At 36.1% G+C, this 26,161-nt stretch overlaps 1 long non-coding RNA gene and 1 pseudogene across 1 annotated transcript in view; one reads left to right on the forward strand and one right to left on the reverse strand.

Annotated features, from left to right (window-relative positions):
- LOC109277838 (uncharacterized) overlaps nt 1-26,161 on the reverse strand; it is a 380,857-nt gene that overhangs the window by 189,360 nt on the left and 165,336 nt on the right. Inside the window, exon 3 of the long non-coding RNA XR_002085347.2 lies at nt 10,366-10,445. This is a non-coding gene — a long non-coding RNA (uncharacterized LOC109277838). The remainder of the gene's footprint in view (nt 1-10,365; nt 10,446-26,161) is intronic.
- On the forward strand, nt 13,485-13,984 carry LOC128777239 (gametocyte-specific factor 1-like; annotated as a pseudogene).

A 26,161-nucleotide genomic window follows, 5' to 3' on the forward strand; every position in this document is an offset into this window, starting at 1 on the left:
ATACCTGCCATAACAATACCAGACATAATAATGGCTAGTTTTTTTTACAAGTTTGTACTGTGCCAGAATTACTAGACCAAAATTCTTTTACTTACTTTTTCTTTTTCATAAAAAAAGTGTGCAAAGGACTAGAACGATAGTGAGGATGAAATCTAGTGAAAAGCTTGCAGATGCAGATATTTTCTGAGAAAACCCCAATTTACAACTTTTTAAAAGTAATATAGGAAATTTCTTTATTTTTTTAAATGTTTATTTTTGTTGTTTTGAGAGAGAGAGAGAGACAGAGGGAGACTGCACAAGTGGGGGAAGGGCAGAAAGAAAGGAAGAGAGAAAAATCCCAGGTAGGCTCTATGCTGTGGAGCCTGAGGCAGGGCTTGATCTCAGGAACTAGTGAGATCATGACCTGAGCAGAAATCAAGAGTTGGATCCTTAACTGACTGAGCCACCCAGATGCTTCCCCCCAATTTATAGCTTTTAATGGTAAGTTCCTAAGAATGTGCCTCTTATAATTATGCTTCCAATCAACCAGTGGAGAGTGATCTTAAATAAAGAGCAATAGTAGCAAATAAAATGCATTGTTCACTAACTACTGAACTAGTCCTATGACTTAATCTCCTTAAAATCTTCACTCCAGTACAGTGAAATACATTCTATTGTATTGAGTTGAATAGTCTCCCCAATATTCATGTACCTCTGGTACCTGTGAATTTGAAATAGGGTATTTGCAGATGTAACCAAGTTTAGGTGAGGTTATACTGGATTAGGTCCTAAACTCAATATGACAGATGTGCTTATAAAAAAAGGAGAGAAACTTAGAGACTGACACACACATGGAGAATGCCATGAGACCATGGGAGGCAGAGATTGTAGTGGTGCACCTACAATATAAAGAACACCAGGGATCGTTGGCAAAATCATCAGAAACCAGAAGAAAGTCATGGTTTCCCTAGAACCTCCAGAAGGAACCGATGCTGCTGATTCTTTGATTTCTTACTTCTAGCCACCAGATGTGAGAGAATACATTTCTGTTGTGCTAAGCCACCCAATTTGTGGTAATTTGTTATGGTAGCCCTAGGAATCTAATACATTATTATTATCATTATCATTATATTATTATTATTATTATTATTATTATTATTATATAGATGAGGAAGTGAGACTTAAAGAAGTTCAATATCGTTCAAATAAATGGAAAAACAGAATTAAATAAAAAAATCTGACACCAGAGCATAGGCTCCTGATCACTATGTATACTGTCTCTAAGGTAATCTTTAATTGTGTGCTCATTATACAACAGGCATCTACTCTGTAAGTGTTTTGTGTAGTATAATCATTGTTCAGGTTAGCTGTTTTATAACATTTCTTGCGAATTATCCATATTATCCCATTAGTGCATGAAACTAGGTTCATTGTCATGTACTCTCTCCCCATTCTGGACACTTGTGGGGATGCCCTTCCTTCCAGCACTTTGGTTGGCTCTCTTCCATTTGGAGACAGCATGGGTATGAACTCAATTAGAAAGATTTTCCTTACTCATTCCTAACCAAAGTCTAGTTTAGCATTCCTTCTATGTGTCAGTACAATACCTAGATCTCAATAACATAAAAAAATCTATTGTGATTTGCTTTTCTCAATTTCCCAAGACTTTAAGAATGGGGGACTGTGCTTCCTCATTTCTACTCTCAGTAACCCACACAGTCTTTAGCATTGAGCAAGCACTCCTAAGTGTCATGTATTACTTAAAGAAAAAAATTACTAAGTGGAATAATATTAAAGTTAAATAAAACAGAAGTCTTGAATTACACAGAAAATATAGATGGTTACCGATTAATTTAAAATTTGAAAATATACAGAAAAATACAAATTCAAATACAAGAAGAAACTGGATTCTGGAGAGTGGACAGAATTTTTGAGTCATTTCATACTGTCATTAATAGACTTGAGATTTATTTTAATGAATGAATAATGTAACACTCCACTTAAGTGATTTTCTTATTTAGAACGTTTGTTCCTTTCTCATGGGGTAAGTATATTTTTGTCATCCAGAGTATTCTCATGTTTGAGTTTTTTATGGGTTGAATTGTGTCCCTCAAAATGTTATGTTCATGTCATAACCACTGATACCTGTGAATATGAACTTATTTGGCAGTAGGGTCAATGAAGAGGTAATTAGTTAAGATTAGGTAATACAGGAGCATCTGGATAGCTCAGTAAGTTCAGCATCCAACTTCAGCTCAGGTCATGATGTGGTTCATGAGCTCGAGTCTCGCATTGGGCTGTGGGCTGACAGCTCAGAGCCTAGAGCCTGCTTCAGATTCTGTTTCTCTCTCTCTCCCTCTCTCTGCCCATCCCCTGATCGTGCTCTGTCTCTCTCTCTCTCTCAGAGATAAATAAACACTAAAAAAAAAAAAAGATTAGGTAATACAGAAGTAGGGTGGGTCCTTAACTCAGTATGACTAGTGTCCTTATAAGAAGAAAAGACACATAGACACAGACACGCAGAGGAAGGACAGACATGTAAAGACTCAAATTCACAAGGGGAACACCATGGGACAATGGAGACAGAGACTGAAGGGATTTCCTCCAAACTGAAGGTACCAAGGCTTGCTAGAAACTACCAGAAGCCAACTGAAAGGCATGGAAGAAAGAGTTCAACGGAAGCATGGCTTGCTGACACCTTCATTTTGGACTTCTGGCCTCCAGAACTTTGAGAGAATAAATTTCCGTTGTTCAAAGCCACCCAGATTGTAGTACTTTCTTATGGAAGCCCTAGCAAATTAATACAAGTGTCTTTATCTTGAAATGTAACCACAATGAATTATATTATGGGTTCCCCACTTTCTAAAGCACCTACTTTGGGTTCACGGACTTTTAAAATTTTAACTTCTTAAATGTTTACAATCATTACAATTTTTTGGAATCTAAAACAAATCGCAATAACAAAAACTTGATATCTTAACACGTTATATATGCTCTAATAATAACGTCGTTGTTGTTAAAACTTGAAGATAGGTATAAAATTTATTGAAATGGAACATAGATCTCTCAGGAAAAAGACACTGATGGCAAACAGACTTGCACTTTCATCTGGCCAGCCCCCAGCCCTTTCACCACAGCATTCCCCACACATGAAACAGATTACATTTCAAATTTATAGCCTTCAGAAGAAATCTGAAATGCTCAATTGTGGGAACGAATAGGCCCGTTACAGTTCTGATGTATCCAGTCCATACTTCACAAAACCCGTGTGAAACATAACGTATGGAATGCTGATGAGGTTTTAGGGTTAAAATCTCAAGACAGCCAAAAACGTGATTAATATTAGCCTTTTGGAGCAAAGGTCTAAAATAGAAAACATTTTATTTTATTAATAAAACTAGTGGGACGTAAAACTGAGCAGATATGCAGGTATAACCCATAACCTTCAGTAGTCCTCTCAGAGCATAAGGTACCTCTAATCTCACAAATAATATCACTGTAATTAAATGTAACAAAAGCAGAGATCAAGAATGTGCACGGCCACTAGGGACATTAGCCAAAGTGCAAAGTATGCTATTTGTCTTGGGAAACTTCTCACCTCTTGGTAAACTCTCTTAATCAGACCTCAGGCATCCAGTGCCCTCATGCTGCCCTTTGGCTGTCCTAGGCTCCCCTGGCCCATTGAATGCCAATGTCCCCTCCTCCTTGGAGCAGCAGCCCTGTGTTTTAAAATCAAACTTCCTGTCAGAAAACTCCAGTTTCCTCAGGCTGCTGCTTTTGGCAGGCTCTAAGAACAATCCTAATTTGATAATCTGATTAAATTAATTCAAAGTAAGTTGTGAATGGCTAATAGCCTAAATTTTTGAGAAGCTGAGTTCTTGACAATCTAATTTGTCGAATATGCAAAGGACTTGAACTGGAAACTTTCTTAGTGTATTTCCTTTATACTCAAATTTCCTCCATTGCTTGCCTGCTTGCCTTCCTTGCTTCCTTCCTTTTTTCTTTTCTTATCCATCCATCCATTCCTTTTCTTCTTTTCCTACCTTCATTTCCATTCTCTCTCTTTCTTTTCTCTCTCCTTTTCTCTCCCCCACATCTCATTTCTCTCTCTCTCTCATTACTGAGCCAGTAATGTGACACTTGCTTTTTGCATGTTAACTTATCCATAAATTAAATTCCAGACAGGAATAAAACCAAGGCAAATGCTTGCTGTCTTTCCCAAGGTAAATGCAACTTCCTCATTATTCCTCACCAATATCGGCAGAATCTATACTCAGTATTTTCCTCTGCTGGTGACTTTTTAAATCTGTAATGAGACGAATAAATTATTTAACTAATACTCAGGGTTATATTTTCTACTACTATAATAATCTGTCACCTATTTAAAATGTAAATAGTGCACTTGGAAGTACAATGAGCCATTTCTATTACTATTACTACTACTATTATTATTATTATTATTATTCTTCAAATACTTAACCCTTCACAGCTACTATTGATCAGAATGTCTTTCCCAGAAATATTAGGCATCTTTTATGAATAATTATTGATATTTGCATCAGGCCATCAATGCAAAGCACATGTATGTCCTATATTTATTATGATTAATTTTCCTTTAAAATAATCATTAATAAGGAATACCATGGTTTATATTTTTCTATAAACAATCAAAATAGTTTATATTTATTTCATGGTTTTCTGTGACAGATGCTATTCTAAATACTTTGCATACAACGATTCATTTAATCCTCAAAAAATATTACGGGTTGGATATTTTTTTTTTAAGTTTATTTATTTTTCAAGAGGGGGGAGGAGGGGAAGAGAGAGAGGGAGAGAGCATCACAAGAGTGAGATCATGACCTGAGCTGCAACCAAGGATTGGATGCTTAGACAACTGAGACACCCATGTGCCACTGGCTTGGGCATTTTTATATACTTACTTTCAACAGGTGTAGAAGATGAAGGCTTGATGTATTTAAGGCGTGGACTTTCCCAGGATCATACAATAAATAGGTAAGTCATATTTAAAAATCACTGCATGAATACATAAAAGAGTAAGCACTATCTACTCCTCCAGGAATATGCATGTTCCTTTTTTTAAAAAAAGTAAGTTATATAGGAATATTGATTCTGTTTTAAGAATGGATGGAAGAAAGAAGGTGAGGGACTGATAAGAGGGAGTTAGGCTGATATTGAAGGACTGTCTCATGTGGCAAACCAAACAATTTCTGAGAGTCTCTTATATTAACCTGGAGGACGGCTAGTGAATGAGATCCTACAACTGGGAAGAGCAGTAAGAAGTATTGTTACTTCCAGATCACTTCCTTTAAGGGGTGGTCCAGAGTAGTGGTAGGGCCATTCAAGCCAGGCTTTGGCAAGTTTATGAATGACATCTCTGGTGGCGAAATGGCGAACAGAATAGATAAAGAGACATGAGAAGTAATGTCTGCAGGTGTCTAACAGTTGGTGAAAGAGAAAATCAGTCACCTTAATTGGTATAAAATAGGAAGAGAAAAATACAACTTAGATTCTTATCAGAATACAGCTGTATGTAATCTAATAATATAGCCCCAACCCAATATTATTTCATTTGTTTCTACTGAATAAATTGGGACTTTCCAAGACACATTGGTAAGCAGAACACTATTAGCAGGCCAGACAAGAGACATTTAAACAATTGTTCAATAAATATCATCGCTGACTGTTTAAAATTATATAAGTAATACCTTCTTGAGGTTAAAAAAATCTAGTAACACAGAAGTATATAAAGCGGAAAATAAAGAGGACTTTCTGTCTCTTCTCTATCATTCTATTCCCCTGATATAACTAGTAACCCGTGTGTTTTCAAGACATTTTACTGCATGAACAAATATATACTCTTTTGTCTTTATGTAAAATAAATGGACTAAAATTATAATTCTATATATATGTTCATAAGGCTATAATGTAAGATTGATATTTTTTTCTATCAGAAAAGAAATCTTATCATACACATGCTATTACTTGATTTATCTCATTTTCCCCCCAAAAAATATATCATGGAAAACTTTTCAAGCCAGAACATACAGTCCTACCACAGTCTTTTTTAAAAAATTACAGAATATTCCATAATATGGAATCTTATAAATCATTAAACTATTCCATAACATTTTATCATTTTCTCAAGCTAGATTTTCACACAGTTATATATATATTGCCATGTGTATTTAGAGACCTAAGTTCCAACTCATTACCAATGCAAGCTTTTAATCATAGAAATACTGTCTATTTTTCTCTATTATCTGGAATAAATAAGATACTAGGGATTTTTTTGGAAAAGTCACTTTATCCCATTCCTTTTCATACATTTCACGCTAAATATATTGGGGGGCAAGAAAGTGGATGTGAAGCCAATTGGCTGAGTTTAATATACCCTGTAGACCATAGTTAAGTACGTAAAAATTTAATAAACTCAAATTTCCAGTTACTCTGGCCAAAAGTTTATGTTCAAGAAATATTAACTGACCATCTTAAAAGTAAATCCTAAATGTTGGGATAGGTAGTTAGGCAAAGCATCCCTCCAATGATTCTAAGGAAAACTCACTGAAGGAGTCAGTGCAGATGGGGTCATCCATGCAGCAGCAGCTATATTTTCTTTTCCTTTTTGCTTATCCCCCCTTGGCACTAAAGACACCCTTGTGTACAGAGAAATTTTGCAGCTGGGCAGAAGAGACAAGCATCTGGCTAAGAAACAACACTATAACTCAGCGCAACTGTTGGCTTTCTACATTGATCTTATTAAATTTCAACTTGTTCTTCTGGAAAAGAGATTCACTAAGAGAAGAAAAAATATTACACAATTATTTCTGGTGTAATGGCTTAAGCTAATAGGCTTCACATAGCATCTAGGTGGGAAACACATTCACCATCAAACGGGGACATGGCTGGCATGGGAAGTCTTCTTGGGGTCATCAAAAACCAAGATAACCTCCCCTCTCTTCCCACCAAAAAATTACCAGGATATCTGGACTACTCCTTTATATCTGGCATATTTAGCAAAAAGGATAAAATTAATAGTCAGTTAGTATAGACACAGGTTGAGAATCTTTGTTAACAGAGTTCAGTGAAAGCAAAATAGTTTGCTGGAATACCAAAAAATCAATATTTTCATTAGTGTAAATGGAAACGTCTACACTTCTACTAATGTCCATATTATTAGGGATAAGGATACTATCCAGAAAGCAGAACAAATAATTTCCCAAGCCTCAAACTAAGGTAAAGAAAAATTATGACTAGGTCAAAGTTGGTTTTTCTATTTATAAATGCAAACAAAAACAAACAAATAAAGCAAATAAACAAAAACAAAACCCTGGAGGGAATAGAGATCAATATTCATATAACAGATATCAATATCAGCAGAATATTTAAATAGTATAAATATTGTAATATAATTATAAATAATATAAAAATCTATGGCCATCATAGACACGCACCACTTTCTCAGGCACTGGTCGGGGTAGAATGGGGTTGGGCAGAGTACAAAGCCATTAGCATGCCTATACTCATATTCCAGAAATGACTCTGGAACCCTCTTCTCTTATCTTTCCTATGCTCTTTCAACCCTTTGTCAACTCATTCTCTGAGAAGCCCTTGAGAGGGTCTTCTGAATAGGGTGAGAAGAGAAAAGAAATTGTCTGCAAGATGCTTCTAGTTCCACTGTAGACAACATAGCAAGAAAAGAACAATCCAAGGCACTAGCAATTCTTATAAAGTAAATAAAGCTAGCTTGCTTTTGTAAATCAATCAAAAGCCCTTTAATCATCAAGATATATTTATATAACTGTTGCATGCATCAAAACCACAATGAGGTACCACCTCACACCTGCCAGAATGGCTAAAATGAACAACTCAGAAAACAACAGATATTGGCAAGGCTGTGGACAAAGGGGAACACTTTTGCACTGCTGGTTGGAATGCAAAACGGTGCAGCCACTATGGAGAACAGTATGGAGGTTCCTCAAAAAATTAAAAATAGAGCTACCCTATGACCCAGCAATTGCAAAATGCTGATTCGAAGGGGCACATGCACCCCAATGTTTATAGCAGCACTATCAGGAATAGCCAAATTATGGAAAGAGCCCAAATATCCATTGACTGCTGAATGGATAAAGAAGAAGTGGTATATACATACATATATATACACACATATATATACACACACACAAAATGGAATAACACTACTTGGTGATCAAAAAGAATGAAATCTTGCCATTTGCAATAATGCGGATGGAACTAGAGTACATTATGCTAAAGAAATAAGTCAGAGAAAGGCAAATATATGATTTCACTCATATGTGGAATTTAAGAAACAAAACAGATGAACATAGGGGAAGGCAAGAAAAAATAAGATAAGAACAGAGAGGAAGCAAACCATATAGAGAACAAACTGAGGGTTGCTGGAAAGGAGGTGGGTGGGGGAATGGGCTAAATAGGAGATGGGCATTTAAGGAGGGCACTTGTTGGGGTGAGCACTGGGTGTTATCTGTAAGTGATGAATCACTGGGTTCTACTCCTGAAACCAGTATTACACTGTATGTTAACTAACTTGAATTTAAATGTAAAAAATTAGCAGTAAAAAAATATATGTTGAATAGTTTGAATACCCTAAAAAAAGAACCAAATTTTAAGAAATTATAAAGTCTTTGCCTGCTACTTTATAAATCAGTATTATGATCCTAAATATCACCTTAAAAAATTCCATGGTTGTAGGAGCACGAACATGTGTGTCCTAGTCATGTAAGCAATCTTGAATTCTCCCTGATTAAAAATCAAAGTTAAAATCACCTGCCACAGGGTATAGCCAAGTGTCTTTTATTCCAAGTTTATCAAAAGAAGTTTATAGTAGTAAACAAAGTTCAATTCAAATATGGTTATGTATCACAACTGCTTGCAATAGTGACAACCACAATTATGCATTTGTTTACATTTTACTTATTTATTTTTATTTTTTAATGTTTTTGATTTATTTTTGAGAGAGAGAGAGAGAGAGAGAGAGAGCAGGGGAGGGGCAGAGAGAGAGGGAGACACAGAATCCAAAGACAGGCTCCAGGCTCTGAGCTGTCAGCACAGAGCCCGACATGGGGCTCGAACTCACGGACTGTGAGATCATGACCTGAACTGAAGTCAGACGCTTAACTGACTGAGCCACCCAGGTGCCCCGCATTTGTTTACATTTTAAATTGTAGTAGAATTTAATTGGAGAATTGACATATAATATTATACTAGTTTTAGGTGTACAACTCAGTGATTTGACAATTATATACATTATGAAACATGATGATAAATGTAGTTACCATCTGTCACCATATACCGTTATTATATTACCTCTGACTATATTCCTTATGCTGTACTTTTCAGCCACGATGCTTACTTATTTTAACTTTGTGCCTCTTAATTCCCCTCATCTGTTTTGTCTTTTTCACCCCCTGCCACTATCCTCTCTGGCAACCACTGGTTTGTTCTCTATGAGTTTGTTTCTCTTTCTGTTGTTATTCATTTCATTTTTTAGACTACACATATAAGTGAAATCACATGGTATTAGTCTTCCTCTGTCTGACTTATTTCACTTAACATAATAGCTTCTAAGTCTATCCATGTTGTTGTGAATGGCAAGATTTCATTCATTTTTATGGCTGAGTAATATTCCATTGTGTATATATACCATATCTTCTTTATCCATTCATCTTACCAATGGACATTTAGGTTTCTTTCATATCTTTACCACTATTAAATAATACAGAAATAAATATAGGGATGCATATATCTTTTTGAATTAGTGTTTTCATTCTTCAGGTAAGTACCCAGAAGTAGAATTAACTGGATCTGTATGTTACTTCTATTTTTAGTTTTTTAAGGAACCTCCATACTGCTTGCAAATTATATGTCTGATAAGGGGTTAATGTGCAAGTTACATAAAGAACTCATACAAATCTACACCAAGCAAACACGTCTGATTATAAATGCACAGAGGATCTGAAAAGACATTTTTCCAAAGAAATACAGATGGTCAATCGACACACAAAGAGATGCTCAACATCACTAATCAGCAGTAAAATGAAAATCAAACCACAACAAAATATCACCTCACACCAGTCAGAATAGCTAGTATCAAAAAGACAAGAAATAACCAGTGTTGGCAAGGATGGGGAAAAGGGAACCCTCATGAACTACTGGTGGGAATATAAGTTGGTGCAGCCACTCTGGAAAACAGTAGAGAGATTCCACAAAAACTAAAAAAATAAAATAAAATTTAAAAAGTATGCATTTTATATGTGCGCAACTTACAAATGATAGCTACACAATAGAATTAGAAAACTGGCCGCACTGGTCTATTTGCAAGTCACTTACCATTTTGTATATCTCATTCTCTTCTCTATTTAAATCTTGACATCGAGAATTTTCTTTATCTCAGAAGTAGCAACAAGCTCCTGAAAATTATTTTTATATTATAAAAGATTGCATTTATACATATACATATATATATTTACCCCAGAAAATGGTCAATTTTTTGAAACTACCCTTCATATTTATTAAGAGATATAGGCTCAAAAACAATCAGCAAATTAGTAGATTGTGTCTATGAACACTTGATTTTTATTGAATGTTGTCAAGACATCAAATGTGCAGGTTCACCTTTGAAAAGTGCTAAATTTGCATTTATTCTTTTGTCCCTAGGCTAACAGCTGAGTGTTGTTTTTTAAAGCACCCATTTGAGGTGCTAAGAGGTCCTAATTAGATGAATTAAACAAACACAACATTAAGTTTCAGAAATGAAGTGTCAGAACAGATACCTTTTGATCTGCAGATAACTCAGGGAGCAACAGTAAATTGCAAATAATGTGATTGCATTTCCTGCCTCAGCATATTGGGTTTGATAAAAAGTTTTACTTTAGTAACTGCCCAAGATATTTCTCTGAGTAATTGAGAGGGAATAGATTATATTTTAGGGACTGCCAGCTGCTTTCATTCTAATTTTTCCTGCCCATGTCAGGAAGGAAGGAAGGAAGGAAGAAGGAAATAGAAAGGCTTCTGTGTTACAGCATAGCATTGTTATCCTTAAGAGGAGTATATTGTTTGTAGGGCCACTAAACAAAGTAAAATAGAACAAATAAACATAAAAACAACAGCAAACCAGGGGTGATGCATTTTAAGTCAGTTCAATCAACCAATATGTAAGTAGGCACTGGGTTCATTTTCGAGGGCCACCAAGATCACTTGAGGGATTTACAATCCAATGAGGAAAGGAATACAGATATTTCTACAACTAATGATAAAACATGAGACAATGAAATTAATTATAAACATGAGCATCTTCTAATTATCTTTGAGGTGGTCAGGGTAAGCATCACTGAGATAAATTTCGACTGTACCAAAATGAAAACTCAGCACATAACACATGGGAAAAGAGAAGAAGAACAATCCAGATTAAGAGAATAACGTGGGTTAGGACAAAGTGTGATGGGAGAATCTAATTCGAGATTTCACCCAAGCCCAAGTCCAGGAGTTAGGGTGGGAGAAAGAAGAAGTTCAAGTTCAAGGGTGAATTAATGATTTTAGCTTGATGGCTAACTGAGTTTGAAGTCTATGGGAAATTCAGATCTAAAGCTCAGGGTGGGTATCCAAATTAGAGGTAAAGATGGAGTCATCCAGACAAAGATGGTAACTGAAGCTCTGGGAGCCTTTGGGCTAGCCCAGAGCTTATGCATCAGTATTGTTAGAGAGTAAACCCACGGAATGCCTATAGTTAAACACAAGTTAGAGAAGATGAGAATAATAAAAAAACCTCCTTGGAAGCAGCAAGACAACCAAGAAAGAGTGTACCTCAGATACCGTAAGAGGGTAAGCATTTCACGAAAGAAGAGAGTGGCCAACATTGTCAAACAATGCACACCAGCAGCAGACTCAGCTATGAGAAAGTCATTTGCACTCTTGGAAGGGGCAGGTTCAGTGACTCGGTGGGGTGAGAAACCAGACTGCAGACTGACTTGGGTAAACTGGTCAATCAAGTCATGAGTGAAGAAGTTAGCAAAAAAAGCAGGATGGGAAGTTTTTCCAGTGGAAAAGCATATTAGAAAATGGAGAACAGAAAGGCAAATACATCCAAAACAAAACAAAACAAAAAACCTCTAACAATATCAGTTATAAAGTACTATATTTTAACTGTGGTTTCTGTGTGCTATTCATTGAAGAGGTGCCTCAGTAAAAGCCTGAGATTTTCCAGGCAGAGCAATGAGTTAAATTTTGGCATCTTGAGTTGTGTGATACCGCCTAACTACTGATTTTTAAGGAAAAATATGTGATGTGTGTAATTAAAAAAAAAGTTTCATATTTAAAAAATATTTTTTGATAAAAGATGCATATTCATATCCATAGAGACTTACGAAGCTCTGGAACACAATCTCATTATAAGTCTTTCAAAGGACTAATACAGGACAAAACATCTGCAAAGAAGAAAAATAAGACTTTCTGCCTTTTTTCAAAAGTCAAATTTAAAAGTTGAATCTTAAAAGTCAATTGAGCCTGGGTGGCTTAGTCAGTTGAGCGTCGGATTTCAACTCAGGTCATGATCTCGCGGTTCATGGGTTCAAGCCCGCACTGGGCTCTGTGCTGATAGTGCAGAGTCCGCTTCAGATCCTTGGTCTCCCTCTCTGTTTGCCCCTCCCTCTCTCTCTCTCTCTCTCTCTCTTAAAAATAAACTTTAAAAAAAATAAAAAAGATCCACTCTTATACCACATGGAAACGAAGGCTATCGTTCACCAAATATTTGAAGAAATAAATGTTTCCCATCCAAATAATTCTCACAAATATTCCTAGATCATGAATATATTTCTCAAAGGATATAACTACTGCTTTCACATCAGATGACCTGAAATTGACATTCTACAAAATAATTGGCTCATGCTCTTTATAAGTGTCAAGGTCATGACGGACAAAGGAAAAATGAGGAGATGTCAGATGAGAGGAGACTAAGGTGACTTGAGAATTGGATCCTGGACCAAGAAAAGGGACCTTAATGAGAAAACCAGGGAGACTTGACCAGGTCTATAGGGTAGTTAATAGAAGTGACTCAGTGTTAAATTCCTAGTTTCAATAATTATATCCTGGTTATGCAAAATGGTAATGTTTAGGGAAGCTGGTGAAACCTATAAGAGAATTTCTACAGTATTTTTCAAACTCTTTTGCAAGTCTGAAATTATTTAAAGTCAAAAGTTAAAAAAAAGATTTCTAACTATGAAAAGAGTGAAGAACCATGTCTGGAGAGAATACGAAACACAAACTTGACTATGTAGTTATATGTATCTTATTGCTTTAATTTTTTTAAAAAATTTCAACCAGCTGAAAAGTTGCTAGAACCAAGTGACAATAAGAAAAACATGCTAAAGCTGGGTCGCGGATGTGGGGAGAAAGCAACTGTGGGGAGAGCGTGTCTCGACCAAGCACTTGGATTCAGCTCCTGTATTTCCAACATGAAAGAAACTTACATGGATTCCTTGGACCCTGAAAAGCTATAATGATGTCCCTATGATAAAAACCACTAGCTCAGGGCCCACAGAGTTCCCTATCATCTTACCAGGAACAGAAAGAATCATTCTGATGTCGCAAACAAATTGGCTACTTGTCTCCCTCCACCAGGTTCCTTGACCCAAAATCATTCATCACATTTCAAGCTGTGACAATAAAAGTTGTATTGAGCAGGATGTTGTCAACAAAACCAGAAACCTTGAACAAGGGACTCTAGCTGGGAGCACGTGGCAGTACCCTCCTTGTGATGAAGACTAGGATAAAGATCTATGGGAACAGACCAGCATCCCATTTGCCTGGGACACAGTCAACTACTGTGGCAACAACAGCTTTGAAAGCAAGCAACATAGTTATGGAACATTAGAGTAACCTGGCTTCAGGCATGCATGTTCCCAAGTCTCTGCTGTATGTTCTGCCATGGAAAGACAATGGAAATGCACAGTAACTGAATATCTATCTCCTCAAATGCCAGATCCTAGAAGACTCATGCTTCTTCCTGCTACCAGTGGGTTCTTCATTTTTTTTCCTCCTAATCTAATTATAGAAAGATAAACCGTCTGTGACTTTAAAACTGAAAAGAGAGAGAGAGAGAGAGAGAGAGAGAAATATACTAAAAATGCTTTGGTCCTAGAGAAAGAAATTTCTTGTTTACATGTGAAGTACTCTGTGTATATTTCAGTAAGTAAACTAATAAACAGAAACTCAGAATGTAATTTTCAATCTGGTTTCTATGTGACTTTATAATGTGAAGATGATGATAAGGGCCAATTTTGAAGTTGCCATGCCATTCAATTTTGAGTATCTACTCTATGCAAGACACTATCATAAGCAAAACATGGTCTTTGATTATGAAAAGAGCCTCATAATGTTGGTACACTATTATACATGTTTCCCAACAGCAGTATTTCATAGACTGTTATAACAAAGAGGCAAGCCAAGTCCTGTTAGGACATAAGGATTACCTTGCAGTGGCCTGGGCTATCCACCATGGAGAAAATGAGTCAGGGTCATTTGAAGGCAGTAGAAGATTCTGATGAACAGTGATGGAGGCATAAAGGAAAAAAGCATTTTGGGAAGAGAAAAAGCCTAAGCAGAGTCACGAGATAGAGAAGTACAGGGTTGTTTTGATTATCTAATTCAAATAAGAGGGGAAGAGCTCCCGGAGTGAAATTTCATTGAGTGATAGGGAGTGAACAAGATAGTCTGGAGCTTAATGAGCCTTGGGACTGCCAGAAAATTATGCTTTGTAAGTAAATATACCCCCTGTCATGTTCAGGACCAGTACTGTTAAATACTGCTCAATACCTTTCTGTCCCTGAATTCAGATTATTTTCACAGTACCAAAAGTATGAAATATACATTTTAGTTGTCTACTCCAAAATGGTACTAGAAAATTCCAAAGAATCTAGATCTTAAAATATGTTCCAGGTGCACTGTTTTGCAAGTAAGCAATTACAATTCACTGTCCACTTCTAAAAGGTCTATAATTCAGATTGCTCTACACGATTCTAGACCCAACATCAAGCTGTCCACTGAAGTTTTACAAACCTGAAACCTTCTTTGCTAACTGGATAGGAATTTCATTCTAGCAGCAAATGCTAAAGTATTCTAGCAGCACTTTCCTCTATAAAACAGTAGTTTCAGAACATGTTAATGTTGGTGTGATGTAAAAAAGTATCTCTTCAGTAAATAAGTTTGGTAAACACTGGATGAAGGAAGGTTAATCAGATATCTTTGCTGTAGGAGTTATCAGAACCTTGATAACGCTAATGAGAAATACAGTACTCAATGAGGAGGGAGATAATACCAATTGTTAAACCCATAGGAGTCTAGTGATGCAAGTGTTGCAGAGAACTGCACATTTGAAAACTGCACCAGATGCATTTCTGCTTCCTCTTATTTTAAGTCTATCACACATTAAATGGAATGGCTTAACCAAAAGTCTATAAGGAAATAGAGGATTTCTCCAAAACAATTTGATTTCTGCATGCCTGTGGTTATTGTAATATCACCTTCTTCAATTAATTCTATTGGAAAATTTTCTCTCCTTGAGAAAATATCTCTGGTTTTAAAGTGCAAATTAGTCAGGGGTGGGGTGGAAATCATGAACATATATGCCTTCTTCTGCTAACTTCTCTGAGGGGAAGGTTAATTTGTTAATAGGAAATGTGAATTTTATTAATCTTATAACATGGTTAAATCATTGGCAATGATCGTGTAAATGATGATGTAGACACTAAGATAGAATAGAAAATTCTACTGCAATAGAAAATCAAAGGGGCGCCTGGGTGGCTCAGTCAGTTAAGCGTCCGACTTCAGCTCAGGTCACGATCTCGCGGTCCGCGAGTTCGAGCCCCGCATCGGGCTCTGGGCTGATGGCTCAGAGCCTGGAGCTTGCTTCCGATTCTGTGTCTCCCTCTCTCTCTCCCCTCCCCCGTTCATGCTGTGTCTCTCTCTGTCTCAAAAATAAATAAACGTTAAAAAACATTTTTTTTAAAAAGAAAATCAAAGAAGCTAGATACACTTCCAAAAATTAATGTGTAAGAAGGGAGTAGCAGTTTGAAAATCTCTGTGTACTTCACAGATCTCTAGGTCCTGCTACAAGCCAGCAACAACAGGGTACATTCATAAAATATGGCTATGTTATGTCATGGCTTGGAATTGGTTTGTATTTACAGGCATTTGGATCTAAAAGAGAGTAGCAATTTCTATGCGATCTTACGATGGTTCTGTAGCTTGAAAAGTGAAAGCATATGTAAATACCCAACACTAGGGTCTGGATCAGCAGAAAGGACGACACGTTATTACTCTGTCAAACTTCATTTCACAATGCCAATGTGTAGTCGTCTGGGTGCTTCACAGAGATGCTCTTATTTTGTGATTGTAGTAGGGACTAAGGCAAAAGCTACTTATCTATCTGCCACTATATATATATATATTTTTTTTTTAATTTTTTAATTTTTATTTTTATTTTTGAGAGACAAAGAGAGACAGCATGAGTGGGAGAGGGACAGAGAGGGAGAGAGACCCAGAATATGAAGCAGGCTCCAGGCTCCGAGCTGTCAGGACAGAGCCTGACGCGGGGCTCGAACTCACAAGCCGTGAGATCATGATTTGAGCTGATGTCGGATGCTCAACCGACTGAACCACTCAGGTATCCCCCCATTTTTTTTGATGGGTGGCAGAGGGGGCAGAGGGACAGAGGGAGACTCTCAAACAGGCTCCACGCTTAGCATAGAACCTGACACAGGGCTCAATCCCATCACCTTGGGATCATAACCTGAGCCAAAATCAAGAGTCGGGCTCTCAACCGACTGAAGCACCCAGGCGCCTCTGCTATTATATTTCTTTTCTTTTCTTTTTATTTTTTTTTTAATGTTTATTTAGTTCTGAGACAGAGAGAGACAGAGCATGAGTGGGGGAGGGGCAGAGAGAGAAGGAGACACAGAATCTGAAGCAGGCTCCAGGCTCCGAGCTGTCAGCACAGAGCCTGACCTGAGCCAAAGTCGGTCGCTCAACCGACTGAGCCACCCAGGCACTCCTTTATATATCTTAATCATACTATGTTAGCTAAGGATTTTTGGCACTTTCATCAGGCTATTTACAGAATCATAATTATTTTTGGTTCACAGCACTCTCAATTAAATATTAACATTATCCCTTCTCATGTATATGATCAGAATTGCCAAACATATGCGAAACATTATATACTCTTCAAAAAAGGCATGCGGTGTGTTTTAATACAATTTGTTTGTTTGTTTGTTTGTTTTAGGAGTTTATCAGTTGTAAAACAAACAAACAAACAAAAACCCCAAAAGACAAAAAAAAAAAAAAAAAAAGAAAACACCACACACACAAACAAAACAAAACAAAGAAACAAAAATACCAGCCCTTTGCTAATAGATTTCTATAATCAGGTACTCCCACACAAACAGTAATTTACTTAGTTGGGATAGTTCCATCTCTCCAGAAAGTGAAATGTTTTCAGAATATCTTAGTGTTGAGGCAAATTTAATTGTTTTTCCTAATGACAAGTGAAGTTTGATCATCTCACCCCAACTCTCCAGGTTGCTATTACATTTTTTTCCACCATTTTGGTTCATCTTCACTTTCGACTATACCAAGCAAACTCACACACAAGAAATATTTGCCACGGTCTCTAGAAAAAGCTTTCGGTAGAAGTTTTATGGTTGGAATGAAATAGCATTTTGTTTTAAAATACTGGAATTTTTAGATATAAGACGACATTACCTAGAATATAGAAATAAGATGTTTGCTAAAGCAAAGTTAGTCCTTTCTCCTTAAGCAATGAGTGTTTGCTTCTTGCCCCCTCCTTCCCTACCTTGAAAGCTAAGTGCAAGCCTTGTGTGAACAGCCACTTGTAGTAAAGAAAATAGCCTTCTGTTTCTCTTCCCTGGAATGTTCTCCCAGATACACATGGCTAGCCCCTCACACTTTCCAGATTTTTACTCAAGAGTTACCTCCTCAGTGAAGCCCTCACTGGCTAACCTATCTACAATTTTTATCCTCCTCCTAACATTTCTTCCCCCCCCCCCAGTGTTTTTTTCTTTTAGTTTTTATTTAAATTACAGTTAGTTAACACACAGTGTTAAGATTAGTTTCAAGTATAGGGGCTCCTGGGTGGCTCAGTCAGTTAAGGGTCCGACTTCGGCTCAGGTCATGATCTCACAGTTCTTGGTTCAAGCCCTGCATCAGGCTATGTGCTGACAGCTCAGAACCTGGAGCCTGCTTCCGATTCCACCTCTCCCTCTCTCTCTGCCCCTCCCCGGCTTGCAGTCTGCCTCTCTCTCTCTCTGTAGAAGAATAAATAAACATTAAAATAATGTTTTTAAAGATTAGTTTCAGGTGTAAAATACAGTGATTCAACACTTCCATACAACATTCGGTGCTCATCATAAGTGCACATCTTAATCCCCATCACCTGTTTTACCCATCCCCCTACCACCTCTGGTAGCCATCAGTTTGTTCTCTATGGTTTGGAGTCTGTTTCTTGGTTTGCCTTTCTCTCTCGTTCTCTTTCCCTTTTGCTCATTCATTTTGTTTTCAATTCCACATATGAATGAAATTATACAGTATTTGTCTTTCTCTGGCTTATTTCACTTAGCAAAATATTCTTTACCTCTATCCACATCATTGAAAGTGGCAAAAGTAATATTCCATTTTGTGTGTGTGTGTGTGTGTGTGTGTGTGTGTGTGTGTGTGTGTATCACTACTTCTTTACCCATTCATTAATCAATGGCTTTTGGGCTGTTTCCATAGTTTGGCTATTGTAGATAATGCTGCTATAAACATTAAGGTGCATTTATCCCTTTGGATTAGTGTTTTTTGTATATTTTGGGTAAATACCTAGCAGTGCAATTGCTGGATCATATGGCAGTTCTATGTTTAACTTTTTGAGGAACCTCCATACTGTTTTCCAGAGTGGCTGCACTGTTTCCCACCAACAGTGCAAAAATGTTCCCCTTTCTCCACATCCTTGTCAGCACCTGTTGTTTCTTGTGTTGTTGATTTTAGCCATTCTGACAGATAGGAGGTGATATCTCATTGTAGTTTTGATTTGTGTTTCTCTGATAATGAATGATATTGAGCATGTTTTCATGCATCTGTTGACCATCTATATGGCTTCTTTGGAAAAATGTCTATTCATGTTTCTGCCCATTTTAATTGGATTATTCATTTTGGGGGTGTTGAGTTTTAGAAATTCTTTACATATTTTGGATACTGACCCTTTATCAGATACGTCATTTGCAAATATCTTTTCCCATTCCATCGGTTGACTTTTAGTCTTGTTGATTGTTTCCTTCACTGTGCAGAAGCTTTTTGTTTTGATGAAGTCCCAATAGTTTATATTTGCTTCTGTTTCCATTGCCTCCAGAGACATATCTAGAAAGAGGTTACTGCCTATGTTCTCTTCTAAGAATTTAATGGTTTTATGTCATACATTTAAGTCTTTAATCCATTTTTAATTTATTTTTGTATATGGTGTAAAAAAGTGTTCCTGTTTCATTCTTTTGTATGATGCTGCCCAGTTTTCCCAATACCATTTGTTGAAGAGACTGTCTTTTTCCCATTGGATATTCTTCCCTGCTGTGTCAAAAACTAATTGACCATATAGTTGCAGGTTCATTTCTGGGTTTTCTATTCTGTCCTATTGATCTTTATGTCTATTTTTGTGCCAGTTCCATACTGTTTTGATTATTACATATTTGTAATATAACTTGAAATCTGGTATTGTGATGCCTACAGCTGTGCTTTTCCTTTTCTAGGTTGCTTTGGCTATTTGGGGCCTGTTGTGGTTCCATAAAAATTTTAGAATTGTTGTACTTCTGTGAAAAATGCTATTGGTATTTTGATAGGGATTGCATTAAATGTATGGATTGCTTTGAGTAATATGCATATTTTAACAATGTCTGTTCTTTGATCCAAGAGCATGGAATGTCTTTTCATTTTTTTGTGTTGTCCTCAGTTTTTTCTTCATTGTTTTATAGTTTTCAGAGTACAGGTCTTTCACCTCTTTGGATATGTTTATTCCTAGGTATTTTATTGTTTGGGTGCAATTTAAATGGAGTTTAATCCCTTCAATTCTCTTTCTGCTGCTTCACTACTGGTATATAGAAATACAACAAATTTCTGTTGACTTTATCTCCTGTGACTTTACTGAATTTGTATCAATTCTAGCGATTTTTTGGTGGAGTCTTTCAGGTTTTTCTATGTAGAGTATCATGTTATCTGCAAATAGTGAAAGTTTTACTTCTTTCTTGTCAATCTGGATGCCTTTTCTTTTTGTTGTCTGATTGCTGAGGATAGACTCTTCCCAACATTTCTATACCCCCATTTTCCTGCTTTATTTTTTCTCTTTATTATTTTCATTACTTAACACACAGTTATAGTCTACCTACTCATTGTTTATTACTCACTTCCATCACTAAGATGTAGACTCCACAATGACAGAGAATTTTGTCTTTTTGTTTTATTATTCATTGCCAGGACCCAGGACAGTATCTGACATAAAACAGATGCTCAATAAATTGAATAAATGAATCTCCACCATCATATGAAATCTCCTCTATGTACACAGGTAAGCTTTGTTAAACAAAACTATCTTCTCAAAACCCTTTATCAGTTCAAAGACAAGGACCAAAAGCTGACAAAACAGATGATACAACATTAGGCAATCAATAAAATGTTATAATGTGATGAACAAATGTTTATGTCACATGAAAAAAACTTAAAAACAATTTAAAAAACAGTAAAAAAAAGACAGATATTGGATGGAAATATTAACAGTCTATATCTTATCTATATTTCCCTAAATTTTACAAAACAGACTCTTTTTTTTTCCAACCTTACCTCTCTATAAGCCTCCACGGACACACTCAAGTTGGTTTGGTCTAGTCATTTCATCGTTTATCCAGATTATATATTAATTTGCTATCATTTTATGGCTCTTCTCTTTCCAACTTAGTTGTAAACTCTCAGAAGGCAAGATTATGTTTTAAACAACAGTGATCCTACCACACCTCACTCAGTAATAAATGTATGGCCAACTCTTATTACATATGTGTATACTGACTGGCTGGTTGATTCACACCCGGGATTGTGTATCGTATCTGCAGATAGCAGCATAGCCTCTGCCATCTTAAGGTCAGTTGGCTCTTTAGAGTAACACTACGGTAACAAGCAAAAAAAAAAAATGGCATAGCAGGCATTATTCTACATTCACACGAAATTTTAGGGTATCATGAACAGCTCTAATTTAAAGGGCAAGAACAGTTCCATGTAAAGGGCACCTGGGTGGGTTAGTCAGTTAAGCTTCCACTGTTGATTCTGGCTCAGGTCGTGATCTCACTGTTCAGGAGACTGGCCTGCATCAGGCTCTGCAATGGCAGTGCGGAGTCTGCTTCGGATTCTCTTTTTCTAGCTCTCTCTCTGCCCCTCCCCACATGATCTCTCTCTCCCTCTCAAAATAAATAAGTAAATATTAAAAAAAAAGTTAAGAGTTACATTTACACAAGTGATACATATCTACAAGATGAAATGCACTCTCCTTTGAAATAATTTTCAAAGATATTTAAATTTTTTTATATACCACATGTAAAAAATTAGGAAAAATGATAGTCTACATTATTAATATTTGTTCAATGCCACAATGTATTTAATCAGAACCTCAGTGTCCAACATTTTGATTATTTCTAATTTTTTTATTATAATTAGGCCTGTAAAAAATGGACTTTAAGATAAATTTCTGTGTGATTGCCATGTTATAAAAAAAGAAATTCAGATATTTTTACTTAAGAAACCTTTTAAAAAGATTATCAGTAATACCGTTTCAATCCATATTCTGAGGCTTGCTCAAAATTTGGAATTAAAATTTATAGATTAAAGATTATACTTGTTCAAGGGATTTTCATGATAGTGCCAAATGTGTGTGTGTGTGTGTGTGTGTGTGTGTTTTCATTTATAACTTTTTTTTTTTTTTTTTTTTTTTTTTTTGTGAGCTCCTTTCATTTCCAGGCGGGGACTTTCAGAAGACCAATGAGTCAGCACTTGGGATGTCTGTGGTACAGTTTAAACATGTGATTATATTAGAATCCTAAGGGCATTTTGATTTTTTATTGGGAATAAACATTCCTGCAGTGATTAAAGTACATGAAATATGATGCATTTTTCCACTAAGTGATAAGTAAACATTACCAGAGACATAAGCTTTTTCTTATGACAGAATTTGTGGTGAAGTTTAATCCTCAAATGGTGAGAACATATAGTTTCTTGAAATAATAATATTTAATGTAGTTGTCTCAGAATGGCCTTATAATGATCATAAAATGGCTGCCTTTTTTTCCCTTTCATACCAAAAGGTCTCTGTCGATTAAGTTCAAAATCTGAAGGGATTAACTTCTAAAAATCAACTCCTTAGAAAAAAGGTTTTGAGAAAAATCTGAATATTGTCCCAAAGCACAATATTCTGACAGCCAAAGAGAGAACCCAAGGTAAAACGGCAAGGGTATTTACCAGTAACAAGAATTTTATACCAAAGTATAAAAGAGCCAGTAACATAAAGGTTACTTTTAAGCCATGACTCATTTAAGAATAAGAGTTATGACAATTTAAAATATGTAAACCATCTTGAATGTTATTCAAGCAAATAAGGGCCAAGCATGTAGACATTTTAAGATTTTCAGATGCTCAGCATTTTTATTGGTGTGTTTAAAATGTTCTCTTTTTAATTAAGGAACTCAGTTTTAAAAGCTACTAGCAGAACGAGTGGAGCTATATTAAGTTTTACAACATTTAAAAATGTAATAGCCATACATATAATTTCTTTAATGCAATATTAATTTTATATTTTTAATAGATCATATTAAGATCAACTTTCAACATAAAAAAAATCAAGTCAAACAACAAAAATGTTAGTGTATCTAAAAAAGGCTTATTGAGAAACCGAGCAAGGAAAAATAAATTTCACATTAGTAGAATTCCTTGGGATTCTACTTGAAAAGTCAATAACTAAAACATAGAAAGAAAGAAGGAAAGAAGGAAGGAAGGGAAGAAGGAAGAAAGGGAAAAAAGAAAATAAGAGAAAAAAAGAATTAAAATATAAGCCTCCATGTATCACTAATACGTATTATAAACAGTGTATCCCAGTCATAAAGTTTAGAAGTTTAAATAAACAGTGGAACTGTAAGGCACTCTGTAAAACAGTAACATGGCAAGGTACTTTGTGAAATCTTTATGGATGAATGATCGCATGGAAGCAACCTGTGTCATAAACGGGGGGGGGGGGTAAATTAGGGGAGGAAGATGAAGTGAAAAGGGATGTCAAATTTTAGATCTTATGTTCAGATTCCAGAAAGAATAATAAATCTGCTCTAGATAAATCTGTTCTAATTCTAGGTGGGACACAATTTAGAGAAACTTGTTTGATGCCAAAAGTCCCTGTTTTTGTCCTGATCAGAAAGGTAGCACTTGTAAGCAAATACATTTTAAAACAAACTCAATAAAAGCAACTTTTAGCTGCATACCAGATACTTGCTGGAACAGAGGAGACAGTTTTCTTCGTGTATATTAATCCATCTGTTTTGGCAAGGGAGGAAAGCAGTTCCTTAAAAAGCAAATTATCTACTACTTGACATCTCTTCTTTTATTATGAAAAAGGGGTCCTTTATTAAAGTTAATATATTTCCAATAACTAGAAAACCTGTGGTGAATCACTACTCCCAAAAAAATACATTTAGTAAAGGTAAATTACAAATTTATCTTAAAAGGCACTTTATGAGCAAAGTATGGGCACAGATTACTGTAAGTAACTTTTCTTTAGCCAGATGTCTTAAATTCTAGGGAGCCAAGGTCTTGAGTTGGGCATGGATGAATAAAAAGAATCTTCCCATTCACCACTGTTACACTATTCAGAGGTATCATCTTCAAAACATATTAAATTTTAATTTGCAATTATAAAAAGATGATTATTTCAATGTGAAAGAATTCTTCATAATTAGGGAAAATGGGTATTTGGGGAAGAGGCCAGCATTTGCAAACAATAAAATTGAGGATCTTCTCATGTTGACACAACATCAAAGCAACTAGCGTTTTGTTATGCTGGATGCCAGAGGTCCAAAAGCAGAAGTCAAAATGTCCTCATGAGATCACCTGGCATTTATTTCAATATCTCTTGTTTGAGACATGACAGCAATCAGGCACAAAGCACAGCAATGCACTCTACCTTATAAAGACCTCATCTTGTAATAATTGTTCTTTTTTAGGAGAAGTGTCCTTAGTTACATAAATGAGCATGATTTTGGAACAGAAAAGACTAACCACAAAGGATAGCCATGTCCTCTGGACTGACACAGGTTTCAAAATATTTAGAAACTAGAGGTTATTTGAAATACCTCTTCTCTTCAAATTGGCTTTACAATAAAAAACTTGGTTTAAAATAATAGTTTTTAAAAAATGTTTATTTATTTATTTTGAGAGACAGAAAGAGAGAGAGTGGGGGAGGGGCAGAGAGAGAGCGAGAGAGAGAGAGAATCCCAAGCAGGCTCAGTATTGTGAGTGCGGAGGCCAATGCGAGGCTTGATTTCATGAACTCTGAGACGATGACCGGAGCCAAAACCAGAGTCGAATGCTTAACCCACCGAGCCACTCAGGTGTCCCACAGTAATAGTTTTAATTCATCAAATTTCTTGTCGCATTACTTAGTACAATACACTGAGTATAATTTATTAGATATCATCTGGGGCCTGATTATATCTACCACAGTGTCTGATCTGTATTAAGATATTATTTTTATTGTTATTTTATGACAGATGATTTAAATAAAATTTAAATAAAATTAAAAAGGTAAAATATGTAGTTAGGTTAGATTTGCAAAAAGTTACACTAGCTGAAAATACATTTACATAGCCATGAATTATCCAGGCATTGAAGGCATTTACTTTCTGGTTATTTTCAAAGTAGTGTGGGATGACTTCATTTAGAATATAAAGGGTTTTTCCTTTAATTGTCAAGGCAGTTGATAAAGTATGCCTTCTCACATCTATTTTCACCTCTGCCCCATGGCACCAAGACCTGCTATGAAGAGTTAGAAAGCTCTGAAAAAGAGACAATTCTCTTTAAGTTGAACATAAATGGATTTTTTCCAGTAGCTAATAGGACTCAAAGACACCCAACAAACAAAAAATACAACTCATGTGCTTGAAGCAATCGCACTCAGAGCAAATTTTTGCAAGTAATATATCAAATGCATCAACTATTTTATGCATGCAACCTTTTAGTTCAATGCAGATTACCATAGCACAAGGGTTGGCACTGAGCATAGAAAGAAGATCAAGTGGGGACACAGAACAAGAAAGTTTCATACAGATATAGAAAATAGTGCCTTAAAAAGAAATCTCTCCCAGTTAAATGTTTCATCAATACCCTAGATGGAAGAATTAATAATAAACCTCAGGACCACACAGTGGTTCTGCAACTTTGGATTTACTGCAGTTAAAGAATTTTCATATATGTTTAAATTAACTGTTTAGAAAACTTTAGATAACTTAGTCTGTAGAGTCTTTTTCCTCAATTAATTTTTTCTGTTTGTACCAAAACCCAACTGTGACATTTTTGGTACCATGGTTCAGATTCAGAATATTCAAAGTAAAAAATTTCCCTTACAGATGCTCATGGAGCAAATCATATTCCCAGATACATATACCACATGTTCTACCAAACCTTCTAATTTGGCAGTGTTTCAACATGTCTTTAATGCTCATCATCAAACAGTATCACCAAAAGCAGTTTTCATTAACAGAGTTGAGGAATTGAAGTACATCATTCTCTGGGATATAGGTGATCAATAGCTTGATAAATAGAATCACCCTGAAAACAAATAGAAACCATAAAAGTGGCCTTCAGTGTGGTGCTTGGCAGTCATTCTGGTGTTGGGAACAGAGGTGGGCTCTTACCTCCACGTGCCCTTGGGCACAGGGCATGGTTACAGGGCCTGCCTGCCTGACCTTCCTTGAGCTGAGAGTGAGCCAAACCAAAACTCCCAACCATGGGCCCAGAGAGTGGTATTCAGAATCTGGGTCATTCATTTAGATGAAAAGAGCAAGTG

Source organism: Panthera pardus, unplaced genomic scaffold (assembly GCF_024362965.1).
Source record: "Panthera pardus isolate Hobbes unplaced genomic scaffold, ASM2436296v1 HiC_scaffold_16, whole genome shotgun sequence".
NCBI classification, from domain to species: domain Eukaryota; kingdom Metazoa; phylum Chordata; class Mammalia; order Carnivora; family Felidae; genus Panthera; species Panthera pardus.